At 38.5% G+C, this 27,449-nt stretch overlaps 1 protein-coding gene and 1 long non-coding RNA gene across 3 annotated transcripts in view; one reads left to right on the top strand and one right to left on the bottom strand.

The window, feature by feature from the left end:
- SGCZ (sarcoglycan zeta) overlaps positions 1-27,449 on the bottom strand; it is a 421,202-nt gene that overhangs the window by 313,406 nt on the left and 80,347 nt on the right. The gene's annotated exons all lie outside the window — the stretch shown is intronic.
- Positions 22,855-23,668, top strand: LOC135413281 (uncharacterized). The gene is made up of 2 exons (XR_010430161.1): positions 22,855-23,322; positions 23,406-23,668. It is a non-coding gene; the product is annotated as an uncharacterized LOC135413281 (long non-coding RNA).

Here is a 27,449-nt window from a genome sequence, read left to right as displayed (position 1 = left end):
CCCTTGCTGCAAACCAACCTCAAATTTCATTTAGTGTCAAGAACAGCGGTGCTCAGCAGCTGTGCATACTCTTTCAGATTTCTCCAAAGGCACAGCCATAATGTAATAACACACTGCTGTTAGCTTCCATGTGTTATTTGCGGGGCAGCACAAAGAGGAGCATTTTTGATCTTAAGATTTACTCTTTTACCCATGCCAGATCATCGATATTAGTAACAGAGTGCACAGATTTTGACCTTAAGAGAAAGACCAGTGAATATTTGGCTAACATGGCTGACATGCAGATCCATAACTAGATCAGACAAGAACAGTGAAAAATGCTGGTGGGTCAGAGTTCTCCATCTTCGAAGGTGCTAGCCAATATTAAGTGCACCTCATGCGTGAAAATGTACTATTCCATCTAAGAAGCCATGAATCTCAAGAGGATGATTTATCAGTATTTTCAGGAAACTGACACAGAAATATGATGTTCTCTATACTTCTTTACTATAGTGTCTATGTTCACATTAAAGGATTCAATTACAGTCATGTGTTGCTTCCCTTACAGCAAGTTCCATCAATAATTCCTCAAGTGGTTTGTTGTTGGCATTCTTATTACCAGAATGGCTTTTATTTTGCTCCTATAAGTATGGTAACTTAATTATGCTCATCATCTAATAATTTTAGGAGGCACAATGACTTTCTGAGAAAAATATATCCTGTTTTTTCCATTGGAGAAGTATAAAAAGAAAAGTAAGCAAGGTTAGCTAAGCAATAATAAAGGTTAAAATAAATTTGCTTAGGTATGCTGATTCAGATCCAAAGATATGCACTTGTGAGATTTCTGAATGATACTGCATATACATTAGAACTATTCAAATAATAAATTTGAGCAGCCGTTAAGAGTATTGTGCTCATTCACAGTCATTTGCAGTACTCATTTCTATTTGTATCTGCCCGGCAACATTTGCCTGTTAATAACTTGGGTTATGGAGCTCTGTTTTGTATAAAACATAGGCAGCTATGAATTCAGTCATATCATAGAATATCCTGAGTTTGAAGGGACCCACGAGAATCATTGAGTCCAGCCTTGAACAGGATAGCTCCAAGAGCCACAGCATGTGCCTGAGAGCATCATCCAAACACTTCATGAACTCTGTCAGGCTTGGTGCTGTGACCACTTCCCTGGGGAGCCTGTTCCAATGCCCAACCACCCTCTGGGTAAAAAACTTTTTCTTGTTATCCAACCTAAACCTTCCCCAACTCAGCTTCATGCCATTTCCTCCTTGAGTCCTGTCACTGGTCATGAGAGGGAAAACATCAGTACCTGCATCTCTGTTTGCCTTCCTGAGGATGTTGAAACCACAATGAGGTCTCCCCTTAGTCTTCTCTTCTCCAGGCTGAACAGACCAAGTGGCATCAGCTGCTCTTAATACGGCTTCCCCTTAAGGCTCTTCACCATCTTCATGGCCCTCTTTTGGACACTCTCTAATTACTTAATGTCTTTCTTATATCGTGGTGACCAAAAGTGCACACAATATTCAATGTGAGACCACCCCAAGGCAGAGCAGAGCGGGACAACCACTTCCCTTGACCAGCTGGCAATGGCGTGCCCGATGTGCCCAGGACACAGTTGGCCCTCCTGGCTGCCAGGGCACTGCTGACTCATATTCAACTTGCCATCAACCAGGACCCCCATGTCTCTTTCCACAGTGCTGCTCTCTAGCCTCTTGTTCCCCAGTCCACACACACAACCAGGTTAGCCCTGTCCCAGATGCAGAATCCAGCACTTGTTCTTGTTAAACGTCAGACAGTTGTTGATAGCCCATCACTCTTGTTTGTTGAGGTCTCTCTACAGGTCCCCTCTGTCCTCGAGGGAGTTGACAGCTCCTCCTAATTTAGTGTCATCGGCAAACTTACTTAGTATTCCTTCAAGTCCTGGGTCCAAGCCACTAATGAAGATATTGAAGAGAACTGGGCCTAAAATGGAGCCCTGCAGAACCCCACTAGTAACTACTGATGTGCTTGATTTGGCACCGGGTGTTTATATGGCAGCTTCTCCCAGTTTAGAGTGCCTTGTATGGCGTGTTCCCCTGCTGCACAGGAGTAAGACTTCAACTTATATGGAAATACTCAAACACAATACACTATTGAGCCAACAAACTGCCCTAATATGAATACTACAGTATGCTTGCAGTTCTATTAGCTAGGCAGAAATATACCTGTAGCTTTCTAGGCATGGTGGGGAAAAAGCTACTCATTCATGTTCCTTATAGCACCAGCATGGTGGAAACTTGAATTAATATGCAGAAACACTCCAATGTCACATTCTGAGATGCCAAACCACTGTCTCCTAAGTATGGAAAAAAGCTGAAGTGCGTTACTAAAACAATTTCTTGGAGGACTTCACAGGAATACTGTTTTGTTTTATAGGCTAGAAGAAGTGAGGTTCTGAGTGATCCACCCAAAGGCCATGCAGTGATTCAGTGTGGAATTACAAGTAAAATGGAGTGATTTGTCTTATTTTCTGACTTCAAATGAAAATATGCTACTTCAAGGGGGAAAAAAAGCTTCAGAAGTTCCATCAGCTGCTTATCTCTGCAGAATCTAAGCATATTTCTTCCATATTTATCTCATTTAGTAACTATTTAAACACTGTCGAGAAATACTGAACTTAGGGGAAGAAAACCTGTTTTATAATGAGTGGTATAGGTTTTGTAACTGCATTATCTTATTCTTGACCTTATTTATCTTCAAGATACTAAATCCTTGCAAGATTTAGAAACAGACAAGAAACAATTTTCTCTCATTAACTTCTACACACTAATCAAATGATTTCATGTTTTCATTCCATCACAATGGCCAGTAAGTATCAAACAACTCAGTCATTGTGTGCCTTGGCTTACATTAAAAATGTTGTTAGGTATTGAGTTCATCAAGTACAAATTCTAAAACTCTTTTTGGATTGTTAAAAGCAAGGTGACAGAAAGTGGAACATTGCTGTAAGAGCTCTGAGACTAGGGCACAGCAGAAAACAGGTTCAAAAATCTACCTATCTGAAACAGAAGCAGAATTTTTTTGAAGGGCAAGCATTTTCTTGTGCATGTAACTCAGTCATCCTTAAGCCTCTCAGCAGTAGAAATGAATATATCCTGTCCTAGCACAGCTGCCTCAGCAGAGGGAGCCTACTGGGGACAGCCTCACAATTGGTGTAGCCCACGGATAACTGAGATCACACAGGAAATCAGTGTGCACAAGTTCAGATTCACTGCAAAGTAAAGCACATGGCAACAGCAGTGATACTTGTATCATTCCTTTCATAGCCATTTTTATTAACTAGTGGTCAGACATACGGGTGAACAGACTTCCCTCTGCTGCTGTCAAAGGCAAAAGTTCATTTTGAGACTAACTTGAACCACAAGACAGTTATAGCCACTACATGTAAATGGACAAAAATGTTACTTGATGACTAAAGTGACTAAGTTGAACAAGTTTGTTTCTTACAGTCTTTCCTTTTTCTCTGTTTAAATATGCAACTGGCTGCTATTTTACACTCTGCAACTAATAGAATTGAGTTATACAGGATATAGGATACAGGATAGGAGAGAGAATGGAACCCAAACACAGAAATATCCTGAGACAACCCTTCAGAGGAATATTTAGGAATATTTGCGTTGCAAGTTCAAGTGCATTTTCACATTAAATAATCTCTGCAGAGTTGAATTTTATGAAGCAGTAAATTTGGTTTGCAACACTTAAGAAAGAAGATTATTAGTTGAACAGCTTTTGTTTCGTTATGTGACTGCTAATTTAATATTCTCTCAATCTTAAAAATAGACATCTTCCTGTCATTTCCTTTAAAATCATGCTTGTTTGACTTCTCTACCTAAAAGGTACAAAAATACTTCAAAGAACAGTTCTCTGTATGCAGAGACATTTTTTTTCTGGCAGCTATAAAGATTTATTATATTTGGAATATTTCACGTTTATTATGTTTCTGCAGAAGGAGTTTTTTCAAGGTTACCATACCACATTACACAATTACCACAAAATGAAGGACGTTGGCCAGGACCGCATGAGATCATCTAATTTAACTCTCTCTGCTCAAAGTAGGGTCAGCTACAGTAGCTTAGGACTATGCCTAGTTAGGTTTTGAATATCTGCAAGGCTGGAGGCTCCCCAATTTCTCTGGGTAAGCTGTGCTAGTATTTGACCACCCTCACATTTTACTTTGTGCCTATTGCCTCTTGTCCTGCCACTTGACATCGCTGAAAAGAGTCTGACTCCATCTTTGTTACCTCTCCCCCTCAGATTTTTATATACATAATGAGATCCCCCAAAAGCATTCTCTCTCCAGGCTGAGCAGTCCAGGCTCTCTCAGCTTGGGCCTTATATGAGAGATGCTTCAGTTCCTTAATCATCTTTGTGGCCCTTTGTTGGATTTTAATCCAGTATGTCCAATTACTCCTAGCATCAGGGAATCCAGCCCTAAAGCCAGCACCCCAGATGTGTCTTACCAGCACTGAGTAGAGGGGAAGGATCCCCACTTCAATCTCCTAGCAATGCTCAGCAGCCCAGGAGGCTTTTGGCCACATTTGCCAGAGTGGCATGTTGCTGGCTCATGGCCAACTGGTGCTTTTTTTTTCAAGCTGCTTTCCATGATTTAGTTATAGATGACTAGAGGAAACATCAGAGGACATACTGAGCAGACAAAATTTTCTTTAAAAATAGGATTTCACTCCTGCTCTACATTCTTGTGATGACAGAAATCAGCCCAAAGTAGAATTTCAACATCTGATTCTAATTAACCTCCTTGTGTCAAATTAATGTTACTAGTTTCAAATGAAGGTGAAAGAGTGAATTAGTGTGTTATTTAAAAACTCTTTAGGGGAAAGGGGTTCCTGGAGAGTGTTGGAGGGCAAAGAAAGGAGCTAATTTAGTAGATTAGATGAAGTGTTAAAAGGAGCTAGGTTTTTTTTTTGGTGGTTGTTGTTTTGTTTGTTTGTTTGTTTGTTTGTTTTGTTTTGTTTTTTTTTTTTTAATGAGACGTAGTTCAATGAGTAAAGTACTCTTAATCTGTGGAGGAGGTCTAATTATGTAAGTAACCTGTCTTCTTTCTTAATCTCAATCTGCATTATAGCTATGTCCCTGAAATTAGCGTGTTCATTTACCAATATAACCCTGGATTTTCTTGTATCTGAGATATCTTTCTTTCCAGTCTTATATGTGTGTGTGCCCCCTTCCCCCAGCCAGTTCTGTGGCACTCAGCCACTGTGAAGCCTGCTGTCTGTACAGCTCGTGTGTAACTGAGCTGTGCAGATGAAGCAGCTGAGTCTTTCTTAGAATTGCTGCCTGTGTGATTGAGCTGAAATACTGGAGTTGTAGTGATCATGTAGATGAATTATGCTTGTTTTTGCAGGACTCTCCAGCACAAGTGAGGTTGAAAATACCCAAAAATCTCTTTACATCCCCATTGCAAGAAATATGTCTTCTTTAGGCTCCTGCAAAGAGCAGCTGCAGTGATAGGTACATCTTTCTATCTAGGGATCTTCAGAGTATCTGCCTGTGCCTTACAGCTGCCTTCAGCCTTTTAAGGATTAAACAGCTGGGTAAGATATAGACATTAGACTTCTACAGAGAGATGTGAAAGACTGATTAAGTATTTCTAACTTCTAGCATTTTAGCAGTGTTTGAATATACTTAAAGGTAAAGCTTTAGTGTATGGGAAGAACATAGGTTGTTGCTTGCTGTCAATACTAAAATGCTCAAGCTTCTGTAAGAGCAACTGCTGTGTACAAGCTATGTTTGGTAAGCGATCAGCTACTGGTCTTCAAGCAAACCAAGGCTCTCTATTAAGCCTTAGTTGTTGCTTTTGATTTTTCCATAATTGCGTCAGCACCTGATAGTGAAGAAAATGCCAGTTTTTTCTTCTAGTGCAGAAAGTATGTGGTCTTTCACTTGTTTTAGTTACTTTCGTTATCTGAGAATGACTTTTCTGTGTCACTCTGAATCATTGTATGGTATTTTATGTTAGCAACATTAGTTAATTCTGGATTTAAATCTTAATTTTTAGGGAAAAAATAAGTATATCAAAGTGCCTTGAATAACACAAAGAAATTGCACAGTTCTCTCTGTTGGTTTCTTTATGTGAATGCCCATATTTAAAGAAGCAAAAGTCACGAAGAGGTAAGTAACATTTCTAACTTGTAGTTCTTGTCTGCTGGAATGATCTCTGTGAAATCCCAGGTGGTCTAGAGTGGCTGCTCAGTGCTATTGATGGAGGTATTTCTTCTCTGTTGTAAGATTATTCAGGTAGCTGTTATACAAACAGCACTACCATTTTGCCTCCTCTCTGAGACTTTAAGATGCCTCCAGATGTTGGGGGAAAAAAAATAAATTGTTTAACATGTTAAACTGCCATTTTTTAAGTTCGTGCATTGACAAAACAGTATCAGCTTTCTCCAACGCTTCTTTCTTCTGTTTACATTCAATGTCTTTAGAAACAAAAAAGCTTTAGCCAGGTGAAGTTATAGAGAAATTGCATAGAATCTAAAAATCTAAAATTCAGTGAAATCTAAACTCTGCCTGTTTGGGTGGATCTTCTTCCTGCTGTTTTTGAGTATGGGGTATGCGTCGAAGGTGGGTTTTGTTTGTTTAAGATTTTACTTAAGTAGCTTTAAATGCAAGCAGTTGTTCCATGAGAAGTCTCTTTTATCTTCAGGGTGTTTTAGCATTTCTCTGATAAGCAGACATAACTGTCAAACCAGATTTTATTTTTTATGTTGCTACTCAAGAGTAAGTGTCTTCACCCGTGAACATCGCCTCCGTTCCACTGTGACCATGGGTGTTTCACTGTTATCTTGATTTGATAAGGACTATGCACTCCTGTATAACACTTATTACAGCAGTTGCTGAAAAGTTGATGTTTATTTTTAAAGCTTGGATCAAAACGTGTCAACATATTTAAGGCAAGGAACCACTTTGCTCTCATTCTGATTATGAGGTCTTACTCTCTTTGCCCAGCCTGACAGGGCTCTCCTGGAGAAGTACCGAAAGGAGGGGGAAAGGGGTGGGGAGGAGGTGTGGAAGAAAGAGGAGTAGGAGGGAGTACAAATGGTTCCTAAGTGGTCAAAATAAAATAGCTCTAACCCTAAAGTGCAGCAGGCACTTGCCATTCATTCAGCAATGTGTGACAGAAACAAGTGGATTGTTATTTAAGATAAGAATCACAGTTTGTGTAAGCCTGTAGCCTTTACAGGGAATTTAGGAAATCGTAACTAAATGTGTGATCTTGAAAGAAAAAACATCGGATTTTTGTGTGAAATAATAACAATGACTAAAAATGGAAGTATTTGGCTAACTTTCTTCCCCCGAATAGTAATTTCCTGCATAAAGGGCTGGTGACATGACAGGAGGCACTAAATGAATTCTAAGTGTTATATTTAGAGTCTGTTTTCTGAATCCAGCTAGCAGCAGTACTTGACTCCTGGCTTTCTGACTTTATACTTTTTAGACACCCTTATCTGAAATATTAATAGTGAAACATTGGAAACTCAGTTTGAAATACTAATTCAAATAGTGTCTTTGTAAGGAAGGCTCATTTTCATACTTAGTGTAAGATTGTAACTTTCTGAAGCATGGCATACTTGTTTTTGAAATAACAAAATACTTAACTGCTTATTGCCAAATGGTAGAGATGAGGAAGTCATCGAGAGATGCATTAGAATGCATAATGTTTGGGAAGATATTTCACTTAAAATCTTTAATGTTTTGCTATAACCATTATGAGCTGTGTGATGTTATAAATTTCAACCTTCTAAGAGGAAAAATTTGTATTGACCAGTCTCTTTTCGAAGTGCTATTCAAGAACTGTTATGATTCAAAAGAATCAGTTTTTTTTACAAGAATGAGATTTCACAACATGCTGATAATTATAACATGAAGTATTGGAGCTATTTAACTGTTCTTTCCACAATGCGAAGATGCAAAGCTGCTAAAAACTGTGTTATTCATTGGTAAACCCAGAAGCAAATAAATACGTCAAAATCTAGGGCACCAGGGCAAACTCACCTGTAATGGCAAGGAAACAAGGGAGTCCTAAGGAATAGCTCTTCTTGGTACTTACCTGATATATTCCCTGCAGTTAGGCATAGGAAGAAAATTTCAAGCAAGCATTTGAGTCATAAAAATAGCTACTTGTTTATTTTGTCATAGCAATGATATTAGACCTTCATATAAGGGCAAACAGCTTAGCTGCTCTTTACTGAAATCTGAAAGAAAACAGAGGTTTAGCAGGAAGGATTAACTTGTGGAAATCCTCTGTGCCATAGGTCGCTGGAATAGCAGCAGATGCTGAATGGCCTGTGCAGCAGTGCATGCTGTTAGCTTTGGTGCCCAGGCTTATCAGCTGCTTGGAAAAAAATAGAAATGACACCTGATTCCATATTCGAATAGTACCAAACTATAATAACAGTGCTTTATGCCAAACACAATGACAAGTTAGAGCACTCCACCAAGTTTTGCATAATCAATGTGCTGCAACACGACAATTAAAGATCGTTTGGATCAAGTGGTAACTGTCACATCCAGCCAGTAGGGAGTGTTTGACTAACAATTTGGCATATGAGCATATGGCTGGAGTCCATAATGGCTGATGCAGTGGTAAGATCCCTCTGAATTTGCAGCTGTACCTCATCTGATGATAAAGCAATTCAAGAACCATGAGCTAAAAATGTCAAAATATTTCAGGTTGCCACAACCAACTGTGTAAGCATGCAAAAGTGCAGTATTTCTTTCAACTTTATATTGTCATCCATTCAGCAAAATTAGCTAGACTATGCTTTTTATTTCTCTAAGATTTGCACTCCTTCAAAATAATTCCAGCACATTTGAAGGCTGCTTTTTGATTATCTACAATAAAGTACTTCTACCCATACATTACACTTATTGGCAATAGTATCAATACATCTATCTAGGCACTTATTCAGTAATTTATTTAATGACTTCTGAATCTAACTTTTTTTTTTTTTAAACAGAACTGCACATAATCTTAGTTTATTGTAGGAATGGTGTCTTGAAGAAAGTGGAGTAACATAGCATAAAGGCTTATCTGTAAAAATATTCCGAACAACTTAATTTGAAAACCACACCCCATAATAAAATTTTGCTTGTGGAGAGTCCAGAGAAGAACGTCTGTGTACCAAAACTTGGTGAAATTATTTGGGGGATAAAGAGAATGTGTAATTCAGGGAAACAAGGCAATACTGATCCAGAATTTAGATATTGACTAAATAAGACATGTTCTACTATTTTAACTTACACACTGTTTGTAGTGGTGAAGGAAAGACATAGATGAATGTTTTAGTCCAGGTGAAAAATGCCTAAGTAAAACATATAGAAAATTGCAAAATCAGGCATGCTTTTTGTGGTCTGGATACCTCTGGAGGCCACAAACATACCATTGTCTTACATTAAGGTGGTAGTTGAGGAAAAAAGAAATGTTGCTGAGTTTTAAACTAAACCTCTACTGGGCAGGTCTGTTAACCAAAATATGTAAATGTACTTCTATAAAGAAAAAGAAAGTGAGATGTATACATACTTTCACTGAAGTAATGTTTTCTCTGCTCAGTTAAATCAACAATTACCACCAATGGTAAATGCAATTGAGTGAAGATAACATGAGTAGCTCATTCTGCTGAGAATTTTACCTAAACACCTGCCATCTGAGATAGTTAATTAGCTAACTCAATTCCTGAGACAACAGACATGATTCTAAATGTTCTTGAGTTTTCACTTCTTATGAAGGGCTTCATAACAAGGAATCTTGTTTTATTTAATAAATGTTACAGTGCTTTTTTAAAAACAGTTAGATCTACTGCTGAATTTCCAAAGATGTCACTTTCCTGAATTGCCTCCATCAGTTTGGCATCATCTTGTGTCTTTCAGAGGCTAAGCCATGAAGGGCCTTTTTGCTTTAACTGATATGGCTTACATGTTGCCATTAATTCTCTTTTATTAAGCTTTACCATCCCTTTTAGCAGTCCAGGTATCTCCATTTCAGTTCTGACAGATTTGCCTACAGCCTGTTCAGAATGCCAAAGGTTTGTTTAATGGAACATATGGGAACACTGGGCAACCAATACGATAATTATCCAAATAATTGCACTACATATTGCCAGCATCTAAGATCAGATGGCCAGTGTGTGCTTGGATAATCAAGGCTTTTTCCTCACAGGCTCCACCTTGCTATAGTTAATTTTTTCTTCATTGGAGGCCAGTGGGTGGTTTCTATAGTTGAATTGTAGCTATTAAATTGCAGTTCTATTAACACTATTGTAAAATTTATTCTTAATCTTACAATCTTATTTGAAACCCAGCTATCTCATTCAAACATCAAACATAAATACCATGCAGTGTTAGCTAACATTTTAATGGAAAAAAGTACACCTATTCCTTATTTTATGGATGAAGGCATCTCATAGCAGTAGCCTTTTTTTTTTTTTCCCAGTCATTGAAGCAGGATCTTTTTGGCAACAGGTCTAAAGTCCTTTATCCTACAGCTACTAGTTTCATTGCCCACTTGAGCAAATAAACCATTCACTCCAGGGAAGAAATTTCTCAGCAGAATTTTAAGAAGGTACTTGAAAAATATTACCGAACTGCTGTTTCTTAGAATCACAGGCAAATAAAAAATTGTGAACAAAAGATCCAGATGATCTAATCATGAAATACTTTCATATCAGGCTCATCAAGGAAAGAATGAGCACAAAATACTCTCATAAATATTTTGTATCAAAATATAAGCTTTAATGTGCTTTTATATGTATGTGCATACATTACACAATGCATACACTATATAAACCAAGTATTTTAAAGTAATATGGCTGTCTTAGACTCAAGTTATCTACAGTGAGGGAAATCTTGGTCCTATCTAATCTGTCTCCAGTTGTGCATAGTACTACACATTGCATACAGGAGGGAATACTGCTGTTAGATTGATGCTTTATCTAGACCTGCTTTGTGCAATCATATATCTGTGAAGGTTATAATGAAGCCAGCTCTGTTTTGTTCCAGTGGATTTGTTTACTTAGGTATATTCCTGGCTACAACCCACTGTGATACAATTTGACCAGTGATTTCACTTGTCTTTCTTCTCTGATAAAGCATCTATGCCACTAGTGAAATATGATTTAATATGTAGAATGCAGTTGGTATTGAACTAATTGAGTTCTTGCCTGTGCAATGAACCAACAAGCATCATGCACATGAAACATAAAATGAGTGGTGCAGGGTAATTTTTGTTTTAATTAAATGTAAGGCCTCCATACATGGCAGTGCATAGAGGTCAAAACATCCACCTGGCATTCAGCACTTGATCTCTAATATAAACTGCTTTTGGAACAAGAAAGGCAGAATTTCATCCCAGCAACCACTACTGGATTTGTTTGTACTTATATCTGTTACACACTATAATTCTATAATAGAATTATGAGATTTGGGAAGTTACTAAGGAGTGCTTTGATGCCCTGGGACCTCATCAGAAAGAATCCTTTAATTGCGTGTGGTAGAGCATCATGCAGTGGTGTTAAAATGGATGGTTCATTGTTCCAGGCTCCTGGAACTCAAATTAAGCTAACAAAACAGCACATCCAGCTGACAGGCAACACTTCTCATTTGGAAATACCTTATTTGGTGATATAACTATGTACAAAACCTTTGGACTGACATTTCATACAAGCAATTGAGAGTGGCTGTGTTATGAAGAAGAAAACTGTATCAGTAGCCTCTGAAAAGTACTTGAAAAGGCTTTCAAAACTCAGTTTTGTTAAAAATCATGAGATAATGGATCTAGTAATATAATATTTGAAGCATTATTAAATTTTTCTTCTAGGAACAGATAGAGAAATAGAGAACTTATATGCACTTTGGCTTAGAATGTAGTTCTTTATCAAGAATCTAATATCTCATATGAAAATAAACATGGAATGCAACAAAACTAGAACTTTATACAGAAGCTATCAATATTGAAAAAAAAACAAACAAACCACAAAACGAAAAACCCCAGCCAACCAAACAAAAAACAGAACCTAAACCAAATCGTGCAGGAGAGTGTTTCATAACACCTGTCAAAAAATTTGCCTGGTTTTGTTGTCTGTTGTGGAGATAAGGAGCCAGCTAGCTGGAGCATGCTAGTGAGCCTGCATTGACTTTGAGTGGGTGTACAAAACATTTCTGTTACTAATTCCTAAGATGGGCCATTCTTGAATGAAGCCGGGAACATGACTCAACTGCTTTACGTCAATAACACCATGCAAATATTGCAGTATGGCTAAAACTCCTATGTTAGAGAATGCAGAAACTTATAACCCTCTACAAATGAAAGTACGCTTTATCCTTGGTCAGGATATACAAATATGCGCGTGTGTATGCATAAATGTGTATAGATGTATGTATCTTTATATATGCACATCTGGAATGGATGTATGTAAATATACCAATAGTGATTAGAAAAAGGAGAGCATATTTATGATGAAGATCTAACCTGCTTTTTTTTCCTAAGGGTGTAATTTGCAGTAAGTTAATGGAACAGATGCTAATTTCTGTCGGAGACTGGGGGCTACAATGTCTTCACAGCCAAATGTATCCTCATGTTAATTGCCATAATTAACTTATGTCCTAACTGACTTAATTCTAAGACTTCTGGTTTTCTAGGTGTAGAGAAAAGAGTGAAGGAGAATCTCATAAAGCTGACAATTATCTTAGCAATGACAGCTGGGGCTGATAGCATTGTGATTCTTTCAGATGGGTGATTTATGTGTTTTTAACAGTGCTTCGATATTAAACATTCACGTTCAGAAAACACAAAATGCCACCTTTGAACAAAGAAGTACTGAAAATCCATATGTTTTATCTAGTACTAATGCTCAGTCCATGCTCATTATTGATCTTCTCCAATAAACTGCATGTGTTCAAGCACATAACGGGAAATACAGCTAATTTTTGGGCTAGTTGTCTGCTCCTCTTTCCTTACATTCCTTCTACTGTCTCATTCATTCAGAAAGAAAACTTACACTGAATTTTGAAATGTACCTTTTATGATTTCATTCAAAGCTATTTAATTTTCATACATTCAAAGTTGGTTTGTATTTTAACTCAAAACTTTTATTTTTATTTGCTCTATTTCTCTGTTCTTATTTTGATTTCTTTTCATTATAATAGTTTCTGTCATTATGCAGTAGTCTTATACAGAAGATGTGGAGTAATATTTCTCTAAGTGTGGCACACAATAATAATCTCTTCCCTTAATTAATTACTAGAAAATTAACTGTTGTTTGATACTGCACAATAATTGGCTTCCCATCTAGCTGCAGCTTTGGTCATCTCCAAGGAAGTACTCTGTGCTCCAGTCCTTCTTTTCCTCTACCCCCTCTAATCTCCCACATATCCAAAGACATTAGTTGGTTGGGAGCTTTGAATTCTTTTAGAAACAAAGGAAGCATAGATGTTTGCCATAACAATCACACTCATCAAATAGTTCATAGTTTAAGTAAGTGATTTAACCAAAGACTTATTCAAAATTATTTGAAGAAAATGTTTTCTAACTTCATTTCCCCTGTGTTTTTTCCCATAAGGGAAACTTTTGCTCTGTGTAACTGGGTCAAAGAATAGGGAAAGGTCTCCTTTCAGATGAGGTATCTTTTCCAAAAGATATTCATTGAAAGCAAGTGCAAACCCTTCTTTGTATTTAAAGTAGTATTGCAACAGCTACTGTGGCTTCTTCATCATTTTTTTTACTTAAGTACCTTTTATGCCACACCACTGACTTACAGGACCGTGTGCATTCAGAGGTAATGTATGTCGCTAAATGTTCCTGTACTACTGACTTTGCCCTGCCTGATATAGTCTATGCATCTAGCAAGGGAAATAAGGAAATGTTTTTTCTTTCCTAAGTTGTAAAACAGAAATGAAGCCTTATAACTCTTAAAAAGCAATCAGTAAGGAAGTGTAAAGAAAACTGCTTTCTTGTGTAAAGAAGGCAGCTTTAAAAATTCTTATTAAGTCCTTATAATATAGGTAGTGTTTTCTGAATATCTGGTTCATGAATTCCTTCTTCATGGATGTAGCTCATTAACAACCTTTGTCATGCACTGTAGGTGCTATTCCATCTATGGGCAGTTCATCTCTATGAAATTGAGTTAAAGAAAAGAACAATTCTCTTTTTCTAAGTACGATCAAAATTTCAATAAAGAACAATTTATTTTTCTTTGAATTATATTTCTTCGTGGGATAGCTTTTGCACATTCAAGTGATGTGGAGGTGAAAGAAAGGATGAGAACCATCTTGTATTGATATTTGCACCTTTAATTGCATACAGCCATTTGGGTGAATCTTTCAGGCTGAAAAACCTTTCTACAGCAGTGATTGAATGACAGGGCTTGCTAAGATAGACATTTATTTCAACAAACCTTTCTTTTTTGTATATGTTGATAGCTTTGGATCAAACCTGAGGGTACAAAATAAAAAAATTACATATAAGCATAAATTGTTTACCTAACTTTCTCCCCCTCTTTTGAGCATCTGGAGAGCCTTACTGTTGAATGTACTGTTTCAGGATACCAGCCTCACTGACATTAATACTGAAAACCTACTACTCACCTTTCACATGCTGTCTGTACTGTCCAAAACAAGGTTGCTGTGACTGTAACTCCATGTGAATTCCAAAACCAGCTTAAAAGCCATCTAATGGAACACAAACAATTTGAGTGTCTCAGCATGTGCAAACTGGTGGGAACCTCAGTGGATGCCTCTCCTAAATTGTATTTATTTAATAGCTGTGCTTTTAAGCCACAGGAAAGTATGCAGCAGCTGTTCACCTAGTAGAAGAGGGGTGTATTTCTACTGAATGCTGAACTGAGACTCAGTAGTTTTGGGAGGCTTTTCATTTCTTTGCAGTTACGTGTTTCATGCCTTGCAGTTTTCTTCTATTTCAGCTAATTTCTCAATGTGGTGTCAGGAATATGGCTCAACTGTTTTGTATCAATAACACTAGATAAGATAGCCCAACTGAAGTGTTTTCCTTTCCACACAGCTGTGTGATGTTCTGGGGGTTCCAGTGTACTGCTTGAGGAGGTTCACGCACTATCTTGAACTCTTCTCACTTAGTCTTGTGGGTACTAACCGGTAGAATAGACCAAATTCAGTATTCAAGCACTTCTGCCCTTTGAGTATGTCCCCTTTCTACTTTTCTACTTTAGCTGCTGCTGAAGAAACTCCTGCAAGCTAAAAGCTTGTTCTATATCAAGCTGTTTTAATCCCTTTACCACTGTTGTGGATTTGTGCCATATCATTGTGGGTAGTCTGGCAACTGAGAAACAACTATGGTCTGGCCCTGGATCTCAATGTGTTGATGTACTTCAGCGAACAGGTGACTTATTTTTCTAAATGTAGGATTTATCTTGGGTAATAGAACATATCCAAGTCTGGAGTTTTAAAATAGCTTCAGATCAAAGAGGAAGTGAATTTAAACTAATCCACCATTATCATTAAAACTTGATCTGATACGTTAGTTATAAGGTATTAGCTGAAAATAACAAAGGAAATGAGACTAAGTCATTGAGACTTTCCTAGGTCTTTCTTTTATTTTACTGAACAGAACATGTTTATTCTCCACGTTTTTTTGTTTTCCCCAAGCAGGAATAGACATTCAAGGACAATTTCCTTAAACTTAGCTGTGGAAAGTGAATGCTATCTAGTTGCTAAGAGGTAACTATTTGTCTCTCTAATGAAAGACCACTTTGGCTGCTTCATGTAAAAGACCCCAGTTATAGACCTCTGCAGTCACATTTTTACCTAGAAATAATAGGCCAGCAAAAGCTTTTATACAGCAATACATATCAGTAGACTTAAACTAATATCAATTCTAGTAAAGCAAGAACTCAGAACAATGTTATTTGTCCTTCAGACTTGTGCATTGTTTTAGGAAAACCACTATTTGGAAATCTTGAAAGAAGCAAAGGAGAAAGAAGGCTTCCAGCTTTTAGGAATTTCTGTATGAACAGACTCATGTATCTGAAATTCGTGTATGTCATAAGCTATGGTGCAATTTTATTGTCAAAAGCAGTAAAATGTGTGTGGCAGGTTCAGGAAAAGGGAAAGCATAGTTTTGGGGCAGATGGAGATGTTCATTCTCTAAGGTTGTAGAGAGCAGTGAGTTCTTGAACAGGTAAAGTATGCTGTTCTGTCTCTCTTTTGTTCAAAATCAAAAGATTTCTCACAATGCATCCTAAGAAACTCCACAGGAGGAAGAACCTAAATTGCTTCTTTCAGTGTTCTGTCTCTGTACTGAACTCTCTGTGTTCAAGGACAATACCAAATCAGCATTGATATGTTAGGTTGAGTCCCAGAAAACCTATAAAATGAATCAAAAAAAGAAATAAAAAGTACATAATTGCACATCAGCAACTTAAACTCTATTTTTGGGTCCCACCACACCCCCCATGGTTAGCTCTGATTCTTTTTTACTCTGCTTGCTTGAAAGCACAGCAAATCTTTTAAAAGAGGACCATTTTATAATGAGTATTACTTTAGAGACCTGAGTCTGGATATTATAGTCTTTGGTAGACATGTAAAGCCCCTTCTTAGATTTGACTAAGTAAAAGCTGGCTGAATTGATCTTAAGCTCATAGTTAACTCATGTTACGGATGACTTAAAATTCTAAATTATTTCTGTTGGTTTTGTATAACTTAAACCATCTTGCTTATGAAAGTAGTCTCACTGTTTAAATAGTTATGTTTTGATTCTCTAACTCTACAGATATTCATTTCAGAAAACACAGCACTAACTATTAATGAACCTGCAAAGACTGGCATTATCTGTGGGTCATAAGCATCCCACTTGCAGTAAGTAACTGTGCACTATATCAAACTGAGCAAGTGTTACTTCTGAGAGCTCAAACAAGGTAATCAGACCAGCATGTCTGTCTTGTCCTTGGTCACAATAATACTACCATGAGTTGGATAATAGACTAGCTTCATTTTATAAAAAACAAAATAGGGCAATCAAAAATTTCTATTTTTTCTCAGAGTATATGGCTTGGAAGGATATTGGGGATGTTTTCAGGGTCCAGGTCTCTTCTCCCCTGTCCCACTCAAATGACCACCTCATACGCCTGCTGCAAATACCAGCTGTGGGAGCCTGTTTGTATGGTTTTTCCCCATGTCATTCTCCTGCCTTTTGCTGTGTTGCCACATAGTAGCCAGACAAATGGTGAAAACTAAGTTACCTATTGAAGTTACCTCATATCTCATCTTAGAGACTTAGGTTTTGAATCATCAAATCTCCACAAGCACAATGATCTTATGTTTGCCATCTTTTCTAACTCTTTGGTACCTAGTCTTGCAAAGAAATATTTGTTCCTGGGGAGTTGTTTTGTACCTATTGTGCTGTCTACCATAAGATTTCCATTCTAAGCAAGACCACTGGTTGCCAAATTAATATTAATATATATGTGTGTGTTGATGTATTAGTTTGGCAAAGATTGATTGTGAAACATAAATCCTGAATGCAATTGATGTGAGTTACAAATACTTGTTTTATCCTATTTCTGTGTTGTTTTGCTATTATGCTTTAAGAACTTTAAAAAAATTTTTTAAAAACGGTGACCCAGAATAATTTAAAAAAATCATAATCAAACAAAAAACAAACAAAAACAACTCCCTCCCCCCCCCAAAAGGACAATCCCAAACAAAACAATTTAAAGCACTTTTCATTTGTTCAAGTGACATCCTCTATTGCTGCTTACTTGACTTGAAAACTGATGTGAAAGTTAATTTCTGTTTAAAAAAAAAAAAGTGCTTTTTGTAATAGGCCTTTGTTTTTATTGAAGGGATGGAGGTAACAAAAAAAGTGCCTATTCTTTGGAAGACAGGACACTGACTTCATAACTCCCCCATCATTATTTTGCTCAGGAGCTAGAATACTGTTTTCAAGCAGTGTGAATTAGTTTTATGCCATGCTAATGTGTATGTTTAATGTTGTCCTGATGTTGGATATTGCACGTCTGCTGCAATGTTTGACAATGGACTGCTGTTCAACAATGGACTGTATCCTGAAACTGTAGTTGATCTAGACTAAAACTACAGTACAAAAGTAAATTTATAAACCTCTTTAGAAAGCTATTGGTGTGATCACTGTTGTGCCTAGTATAATATCTCTGTATCTGAGAAAATAAAATAGACTTGATGTTGTTGACAAAACATTCTGTATTAATGATACAAGAAATTTTAACTGGAAATGTTTCAACTGGCTTCTGTAATCTCTGTATAAATGTCTGCATTGTAAAATAGATCCTGCATCTTAATGTCAGCAGTAAATCATAGAATCATAGAATCATAGAATCGATTGGGTTGGAAAAGACCTCCGAGATCATCGAGTCCAACCCTTGGTCCAAATCCAGTCCATTTACTAGATCATGGCACTCAGTGCCACGTCCAATCTGCGTTTAAAAATCTCCAGGGATGGTGAATCCACCACCTCTCTGGGCAGCCCATTCCAATGCCTGATCACTCTCTCTGTAAAGAATTTTCTCCTGATATCCAACTTAAATTTCCCCTGGCGGAGCTTAAGCCCGTGTCCCCTTGTCCTATTGCTGAGTGCCTGAGAGAAGAGACCAACCCCCACCTGGCTAGAACTTCCCTTCAGGTAGTTATAGACGGTGATGAGGTCACCTCTGAGCCTCCTCTTCTCCAGGCTAAACAACCCCAGCTCCCTCAGCCTCTCCCCATAGGACTTATGCTCCAGTCCCTTCACCAGCCTTGTTGCTCTTCTCTGGACCCGCTCCAGCACCTCAATATCCTTCCTGAACTGAGGGGCCCAGAACTGAACACAATACTCAAGGTGTGGCCTCACCAATGCAGAGTACAGGGGAAGGATCACTTCCCTGCTCCTGCTGGCCACGCTATTTTTGATACAGGACAAGATCCCATTGGCCTTCTTGGCCACCTGGGCACACTGTTGGCTCATGTTGAGCTTCCTGTCAATTAGTACCCCCAGGTCCCTTTCTGCCTGGCTGCTCTTCAGCCACTCTTTGCCCAGCCTGTAGCACTGCATGGGGTTGTTGTGGCCAAAGTGCAGGACCCGGCACTTGGCTTTATTGAACTTCATCCCATTGGAATCAGCCCATCTCTCAAGTCTATCCAGATCCCTCTGCAGAGCCCTCCTGCCTTCCAGCAGGTCGACACTCCCTCCCAATTTAGTGTCATCAGCAAATTTGCTGATGATACACTCAATCCCCTCATCTAAATCATCTATAAAGATGTTAAACAGGACTGGGCCCAACACTGATCCCTGGGGAACACCACTGGTGACCGGCCGCCAGCTGGATGCAGCTCCATTCACCAGCACTCTCTGGGCCCGACCCTCCAGCCAGTTCCTTATCCAGGAGAGGGTATACTTGTCCAAGCCATGGGCTACCAGCTTTTCCAGGAGTATATTATGGGAGACAGTGTCAAAGGCCTTGCTGAAGTCTAGATAGACCACATCCACAGCCTTCCCCTCATCCACCAGGTGGGTCACCTGATCGTAAAAAGAGATCAGGTTGGTCAGACAGGACCTGCCCCTCCTAAACCCATGCTGGCTGGGTCTAATCCCTTGTCCATCCTGAAGGTGCTGTGTGATTGCACTCAGGATGATCTGTTCCATAACCCTGCCAGGCACCGAGGTCAGGCTGACAGGCCTATAGTTGCCAGGGTCCTGCTTGCAGCCTTTTTTGTGGATTGGGGTGACATTCGCCAACCTCCAATCATTTGGGACTTTCCCAGAGAGCCAGGACTGTTGGAAGATGATGGAGAGCGGTTTGGCAAGCTCTTCTGCCAGCTCTCTCATCACCCTGGGATGGATCCCGTCTGGTCCCATAGACTTGTTGGGATCCAGCTGGCTCAGTAAGTCGCTAACTACATCCTCCTGGAATACAGGAGGGCTATTCAGGTCTCTGTCTCTGTCTATCTGCTCTAGAGGCCAGTTGTCCTGAGGGCCACCTGTCTTACTGCTAAAAATGTCTTCACTTTGTCACCAGTAGCACAGTGGCTGAGATGCAGGCTCACTTTCTATAACATACTGATAACATGGTGCAAGCAATGTTAACAATGTTTTAACAGTAAAGTAGCTGGAGGTCAGCTCTGTGATACTTTGAGGCTAAAGGTACATACAGTCCAATGCCATGTTCAAAATATCTAAGTAGAGTGCTGTTTGTTCTTTCTTTAATCTTGCATTGAATCTGAATTTTCTGAAAACGAGACTGAATAATCTAGAATTCTGTAAAGTTTCATTCCATAGCACCCTCATCTAAATGACTCATCGCATTCTGCCTCTTATTTAGCAGTCTCTTGTTGTAAAAAATGAATTTCAGCAACACAACTTAGTTACTCTAGGAGTTAAGCTGCAGATTTAGGAAACAATATTGATGGTGGATGATTTCTATTTCCCAGTGCTTGGGAGAAAAGAGCCATAAACAATTTTGTGTTTAATATTTTTATAATTTTTGTAGTGTGTTTCTGCGAGATGCTGTGTCTTATGAAATAACTGGGACACTGTACAGGTAAATGTGCTCTCTGAGTACTTGTGAGTTGTAGTTGTAATAGAAATTGCTACAGATAGAACTGTTAGCACAGTGTAAAGTGAGCTAGTCTGTCAAACTCCACTGTAAAGCTTCTTGGTATGTTAAAATTAGTGGGTTTGGAACTGGTTCTCGTGTCTCATGTGATGGAGGTAATAATATTTTTTCTATAATTTCAAGTTGGAATTTAGCACAATCTTCTAGGGATAAAATGAAAAACTTCATGCTGGCAAAAATAGAATTGTGCTGTTGATGGAATATTTTAGGACACTTTTTTCATTCTTGTGATTTTTAAATTTTTCCCCATAAAGTTTTAAAGGTGGTCAAACCAGTCATTGCAACATATTGCTGTTTTACTACAGTAACATGGTATTAAAGTTCTTGTAGGGAGCATTTTAAAGATAAAGAAAAGCACAGAATAGAAGATAAAAATATTGAAAAAATAAGGGTTAGATAGAAAGAGTATGTGGCGGGGGGGAAAAGGTGGTCATCCTACAGAAATATTGTGAGGAAAAAATGAGAGGAAAAAATATACAGTCTATCTAAAAAGATTCTACTTTTTTCAGAGACTTTAATAATAAAACTATAAACTTGTTATCTGTCCAGTAGATGAAAAAGAAAGGGGAAGGAACATGTTGACTATCTGCCACAATATGTGGCAGCTGCTCACTCAGTCATTGCTACTCTCATGTAGATCAACCACTCAAATACTGTTTTATGCATTTTTTTTGCTTTGCTATTTAGCAAGTTTGTCTGAGGGTTAGGTGGGTAGTGGAAATACTGTTTCCTTAATATACATTAGAATTAGTTTTGCTGTTTAGAACTGTACCAGGGAAGCACCACTCCTGGAGTGGCTGCAAACCCTAAATTTGTTGTCTTAACTGGTAGCTAGTTCACTTAAAATAGTTTGCTAGAGGGTGATACAGGGTTAGCCAGGCTTATCTATAAGTACTGTCTCCAGTAATGGAAATGTGCAGAAGCCCAAGTGTTATAAACACGGAGCTGGTTTGTACAGACAGTGCTGAGAACAAGCATGTGAATGGTAACAGTGCAGTTATCAGCTACAGACGCAGGTGAGACATAGTTGGTCGGTAGAAGGGGTGCATTAGGCCCCCACTAGTAACTGGGAAATGTAAATGCTTTTGTGCCTTTTCTTCAACAGCTGCAGATCTCCTCTCAGTTGAGGTGGCACTTAGTTCAGCTGTTGGTTAGAATTATGGCTATTCATATTCCTAGGAACTCATTATATTACAAAGCTTTAATAAAATGGCAGGATTATGGTCGTGAGTGATTCCCTTCTAAGGGGAACAGAGGGCCCATTATGCCAACTGGGTAGGTTTAGACTAGATATTAAGAAGAAATTCTTTACTGTGAGTGTGGTAAGGCACTGAAACAGGTTGCTGAGAGAAGTTGTGGATGCCCCATCCCTGGAAGTGTTAAAGGCCAGGTTGGATAGGGCTCTGAGGAGCCTTGTCTGGTGACAGATATCCCTGCCCACAGCAGGGGGATCAGAACAAGATGATCTTTAGGGTTCCTGCCAACTCAAGCCATTCTGTGATTCTATGATAGTTTCCTACAGCTCTGTACTTATCAGTATTCCTTATTCAGAGTATTCCTAGAAGAAACCAGAGTTTCCATTGGTCATACTGCTAAACAACATTGACTTTTGAGGACTTCTCTACATTTTGTTGTCATAGCAAGGATTGGTTTATGGTATATGTACATCCTTAGTTTGTGCAGTAATTTTTTTCAATACCAGTATTGAAATTACTTCTTTATTTCCCCAGCCCCATAACAGTTTGGACTTCAGAATGCTGAAGTAATCTTCTTAGGAGTGAAAAATGAAAGTAACTTCAGGCTACAACATTTGTTTTCAGAATACTTTCTTATGAGATCAGTCAGTGTTAGCTCTTTCATGATACAATGGATTCCAGCCTTTGCTGTAGCATCAGAGCTTTCTCCTGATGCTGCCTGGTATGCCTGTTTTGATCTACAAAATTTCCAGTAAAATAGCATATTTTATAATGAGGCAGCATGAGGAACAAACAAGAGGAGCTCAAAGCTTTGGCCCAGTCCCAGAAATTTGACATCATCGGTGTAAGTGAAACCTGATGGGATGAGACCTGTGCCTGGAGTGCCCTGCTGGGATGGTTAAGGGCTCTTCAGGAGGCTCTTCAGGCAGGGCAGAAGAGGCAGAGGGGTGGCACTGTATGTAACAGAAGGGTTAGAATGTGTTGAGGTCACAGTTGACAATGGTACAGTTGAGAGCCTCTGGGTAAGAATGAGGGGACAAACAAATAATGTAGATCTCATTGTGGGAGTCTACTATAGAGCTGCTGGCCAGGATGATGATGCTGATGAATTATTCTTTGAGGAACTAAGGGACACTTCCAAATCAACTGCCCTTGTCCTTATGGCGGACTTCAACTTGCCAGAAATTAATTGGGAGCATCACACAGCTGGTACAACCTGACCCAGAAGATTCCTAAAAAACCTGGATAACAACTTTTTGGAACAGGTCCTAAGGGAGCAAACTTGGAAAGATGCCCTCCTTGATCTGCTGCTGGTCAACAGAGTGGATCTTGTGAGTGAAGCAGTGATTGGTGACGATCTTGGCCACAGCGACCACAGGGTGATTGAGTTTAAAATCTCCATCGACTGGAGGAAAAGTGCCAGCAAAACCTCACCTCTGGACATGAGGAGAGCAGAATTCAGGCTACTCAGGAAATTAGTAAGTAAGATCCCATGGGAAAATGTTTTTGCAGATGCTGGGGTCCATCAGTGCTGGTCACTTTTCAAACATCACCTCCTAAGGGCACAGGAACCGGCAATTCCCAGATGATGGAAGACAAACATGCGAGGCAGAAGGCTGGCTTGGCTAAGAAGGGTTCTTCTCTTGGAAATAAGACAAAAAAGGAAGGTGTATGCCAAATGGAAACAAGGTCAAGTGACATGGGAAGAATTCAGAGATGCTGCATGCCACTGTAGGGAGAAAATTTGTGTGGCCAAAGCTCAGCCAGAGTTGAAGCTGCCAGAAATGTGGGGGACAATAAAAAGAGTTTTTTCAGATACATTAATGGCAATAGCCAGTGTAGAAATGTCATTGGCCCGCTACAGGATAAGGATGGTCACCTCACAAACAGGGACAGAGACAAGGCAGGGGTGTTTAAGGCTTTCTTTGCCTCTGTCTTCAGATGGATGATGGGGCAAGGGGTTCTCACTGCCCCAAGCTGGAGGACCATGACTGTGAGAATGATCAACTCCCAGTCAACCCTGAAATTATGTGGGATTTGTTGCTCCAGCTGGATCCCTACAAATCTATGGGTCCTGATGGGATTCATCCCAGAATCCTCAAAGAGCTGTCTGATGTCATTGCAAAACCTCTCTCAATGATTTTGAGCGGTCTTGGGAATCCAGAGAGGTCCCAGCTGACTGGAAGCTGGCGAATGTTGTCCCAATTTTCAAGAAGGGCAAGGAGGAGGATCCTGGAAACTACAGACCTGTCAGTCTCACTTCAGTTCCTGGTAAAGTTATGGAGAAGATTATTCTGGAGATACTGAAAAACACCAGAAAGAAATGCAGTCACTGGTCACAGCCAGCACAGCTTCATGAGGGGAAAGTCCTGCTTATCGAACCTCATTTCCTTCTATTGCAAGGTAACCCACCTAGTTGATCAAGGGAAGCCAGTTGATGTAATCATTTTGGATTTCAGTAAAGCTTTTGATACTGTATCTCACAGGATCCTTCTGGACAAAATGTCCAGCACAGCTGGATAAACACATCCTGTGGTGAGTGAGCAATTGGCTCATGGGTCAAGCACAGAGGGTAACAGTGAATGGGGTAACATCAGACTGGTCTGGTCCTGCGCAGGGCCAGGAGTTGGACTTGATGATCCTGATGGGTCCTTTTCAACTCAGCATATTCTATTATTCTAGAAAATTAGTTATTGAAAACCCATATAAAGACATTTGTGTTCCTGAAGTTCTAACCAATGTTTGATAACTATGTAGCAATAATGGATATAACTGTAGTAATTTTTCAGTTGCACTGGCTTTATCAACTGTAAATTGTCCCAGAGATGTAGCTGATTCTCAACAAGCCACTTGTAAAGAAAAATAGGGGAAAGTACTGTAGCACTTCCTATATTTTATCAAGGTGTTAATCCTCACTCTATATCTAAATTATTTTACCTGATAACTCACTACTTTAAAACTACATTTAATTTAATTAAATTGAGATTCTATGCAAGTAAAGTTAATTCTAATTATCAATATGAAAATTAAATTAGAATGAAAATTAATATTTACTTTCATAATTATTTATGAACATAGGGTGTTTGACAAAATAATCCATGGGTATTCTGGGTTCCTTGATATCTTAATTCATTGTAACACCTTCCCTTCATTATGCTTCATTTAGAAATTTCAATGGAAAAGCATAAGAAGCTGAGGCATCAGGAGATACATCTAGGTATGCTCAAAAAGAGCACTTTAATAATATTCATCCTTGAGCAGCCATTGGAATTATAAATATTGTACAAGCAGTTAGACTGGCATACCTACAGCTGCGTAACCACTAGTGGGTAACACAAGGAATTTTTTGTGTAACTAAGAGCAGAGGAAAGCTCTCTAGATCAGAGTAAATGTAGAGACTATAAAGCAATGTATTTATATACACATGCATACTTACTTTTACTAGTTCTGTGTTGAAATTCTGTGCTGGTTTTGACTGGGATAGAATTAACTCTCTTCCTAATAGAAGGTATAGTTCTGTGTTTTGGATTTAGGATGAGAATAATGTTGGTAACAGAGTTTTAGAATCATAGCATCATTAAGGTTGGAAAAGACCTCCAAGATCATTGAGTACTAACTTTCAGCTTTTAGCTCTTGCTGAGCAAGAGCTCACGTCACCAGTAAGAAGGCCGGGGGTGCACAAGGAATTGGGAAGGGCCACAACTGGGACAGCTGATCGCAGCTGGCCAAGGGATATTCCATACCATGTGACGTCATGCGCAGCAAATAAACTGGGAAGCAAGCTGGCTGGGGTCTGCTGCTCAGGAACTGGCTGGGCATTGGTTTGGGGGTGGTGAGCAATTGCATTGTGCATCACTTGTTTTGTATATCGTAATTCTTTTATCCTTATTATTATTTTCCCTTCGGTTTCTGTCTTATTAAACTGTCTTTATCTCAAATCATGCATTTCAAGTTTTGGGGTTTTTTTTCATCCTAATGGGGATGACGAGTGAGTAGTTTATCTACTACTGGGTTAAACCATGACATTCTCACATCCATATGAGGTACTCTGGGAGTAATTAGGTAGGATTTTTTTTTTAAAATTTCTGTGTAACACATACAAAATTAACATATAGTAACTTGACATATTTAGATACAGAAAAATATTTAACAGATAGCAATGTTCAATAATATATTTGATATAAATTTCTATTAACTATTTCTCAAGTCTGAAAAAAAGGCTTAAATGATTTAAAATATGTGACACTTTCAAGATTTTTTGAGATATGGTCTCTGATTTTGCATTACTCTGAAACAATCACTGCAGCAAATATTTAGGTATTTTTTTCTGGACTTGTTAACAGGCTTCAGGTTAAATGATCAGCTGAAGTCAATGAAACCACTGATTTTGTCAGTGAAGTGGTTTCTTAATGGGTGTATTTTTATGGAGACATGACTGAGTTTGATTTACTAAACAAACTAAAAGGATCCATTATGCTCTTCTCTCCATGTGATGAGTTTCTGTAAAATAGAGTAGTTATGCTGATTGGTAGTCTTGGTGAAAAATTTGTTTCCTGTGGCTTTGCGTAAGCACCAATAATATCAGGAACTTTGTTTTTTTGCACAAACTGGTGTTGTGTTATTAATATCAGTATTCTTGCTGTATATTTATTAGACTCTTTTCACCTGATTTATTTCCTGAAATGACCCTACAGTAATCTCAAAACCAGGATGTTTTGAAGGCTTGAAAAATATCAAACTAGCTGAAGTACTTACGACATATAATGGAAGGAATGATCATTTTCATTAATAGCTGTCACAATACTTTATCTGTGATCCTTTTAGACTGTGAGTTGTACACATCAAGTAGAGTGCTCTAATTTAATCAATAGGCACATTGAACTCTATCTTAATGCTCATAAGTCTTGTGCAAATTGAGGAGTAAAAACGTTTTTGGTATATACAGTTGAAAGAGAACTAACGAACACAAAGGAAAGACAGCAGGTGCCACTTTTTTAAAATGAAGGTGCTAGAGAATCAATTTTCTGCAGATAATTGTACATACACTCTGAACTTGTTGCTTTAATTTCACAAATACTATAACAAATGCAGTTTCTGCATCTCCCTGTGGAATGTAAATAGCAAATGTTTTTTATGTGCTTACTGCCTGGAGACTCAACATGGAGCTACAAAAAGAAAAAATATTACTGAGTAATAACCATCCAATGCTGAAAGTTCTCCTTTCTCATGTAAGCTTTATGCACAGACTGTTTGTCTCCCAGGTTCAGAATGAATGAAAAATCTTACCATTACAGAAAAGTCGAACCACTTGCTTTGAAAACTTCCTGGAATAAGCATTCGACAAAACAAATCTGGAAGTATAGATCTGCTTATCAATGGAAAATGCAACATCTTTGCTGGTTTTTGAACTGTGTGAATGTTTGATTCTGGTTGCACAAAACTAAATGACTACACACACACACACTCCCCTCCCTAATTTTATGTAGTGTTGTGGTATGAATACTGTGCATACAAATAAAGCTAAATTTGACTTATTTAAAAAGCATATTATCCACTAGGGTGCTTGTCGTGGTTTGGACCTTGTTTTCCCCCAGAGGCCAAGAGA

Source organism: Pseudopipra pipra, chromosome 4 (genome assembly GCF_036250125.1).
Source record: "Pseudopipra pipra isolate bDixPip1 chromosome 4, bDixPip1.hap1, whole genome shotgun sequence".
NCBI classification, from domain to species: Eukaryota; Metazoa; Chordata; class Aves; order Passeriformes; family Pipridae; genus Pseudopipra; species Pseudopipra pipra.
This window is presented reverse-complemented; position numbering and strand designations above follow the sequence as displayed.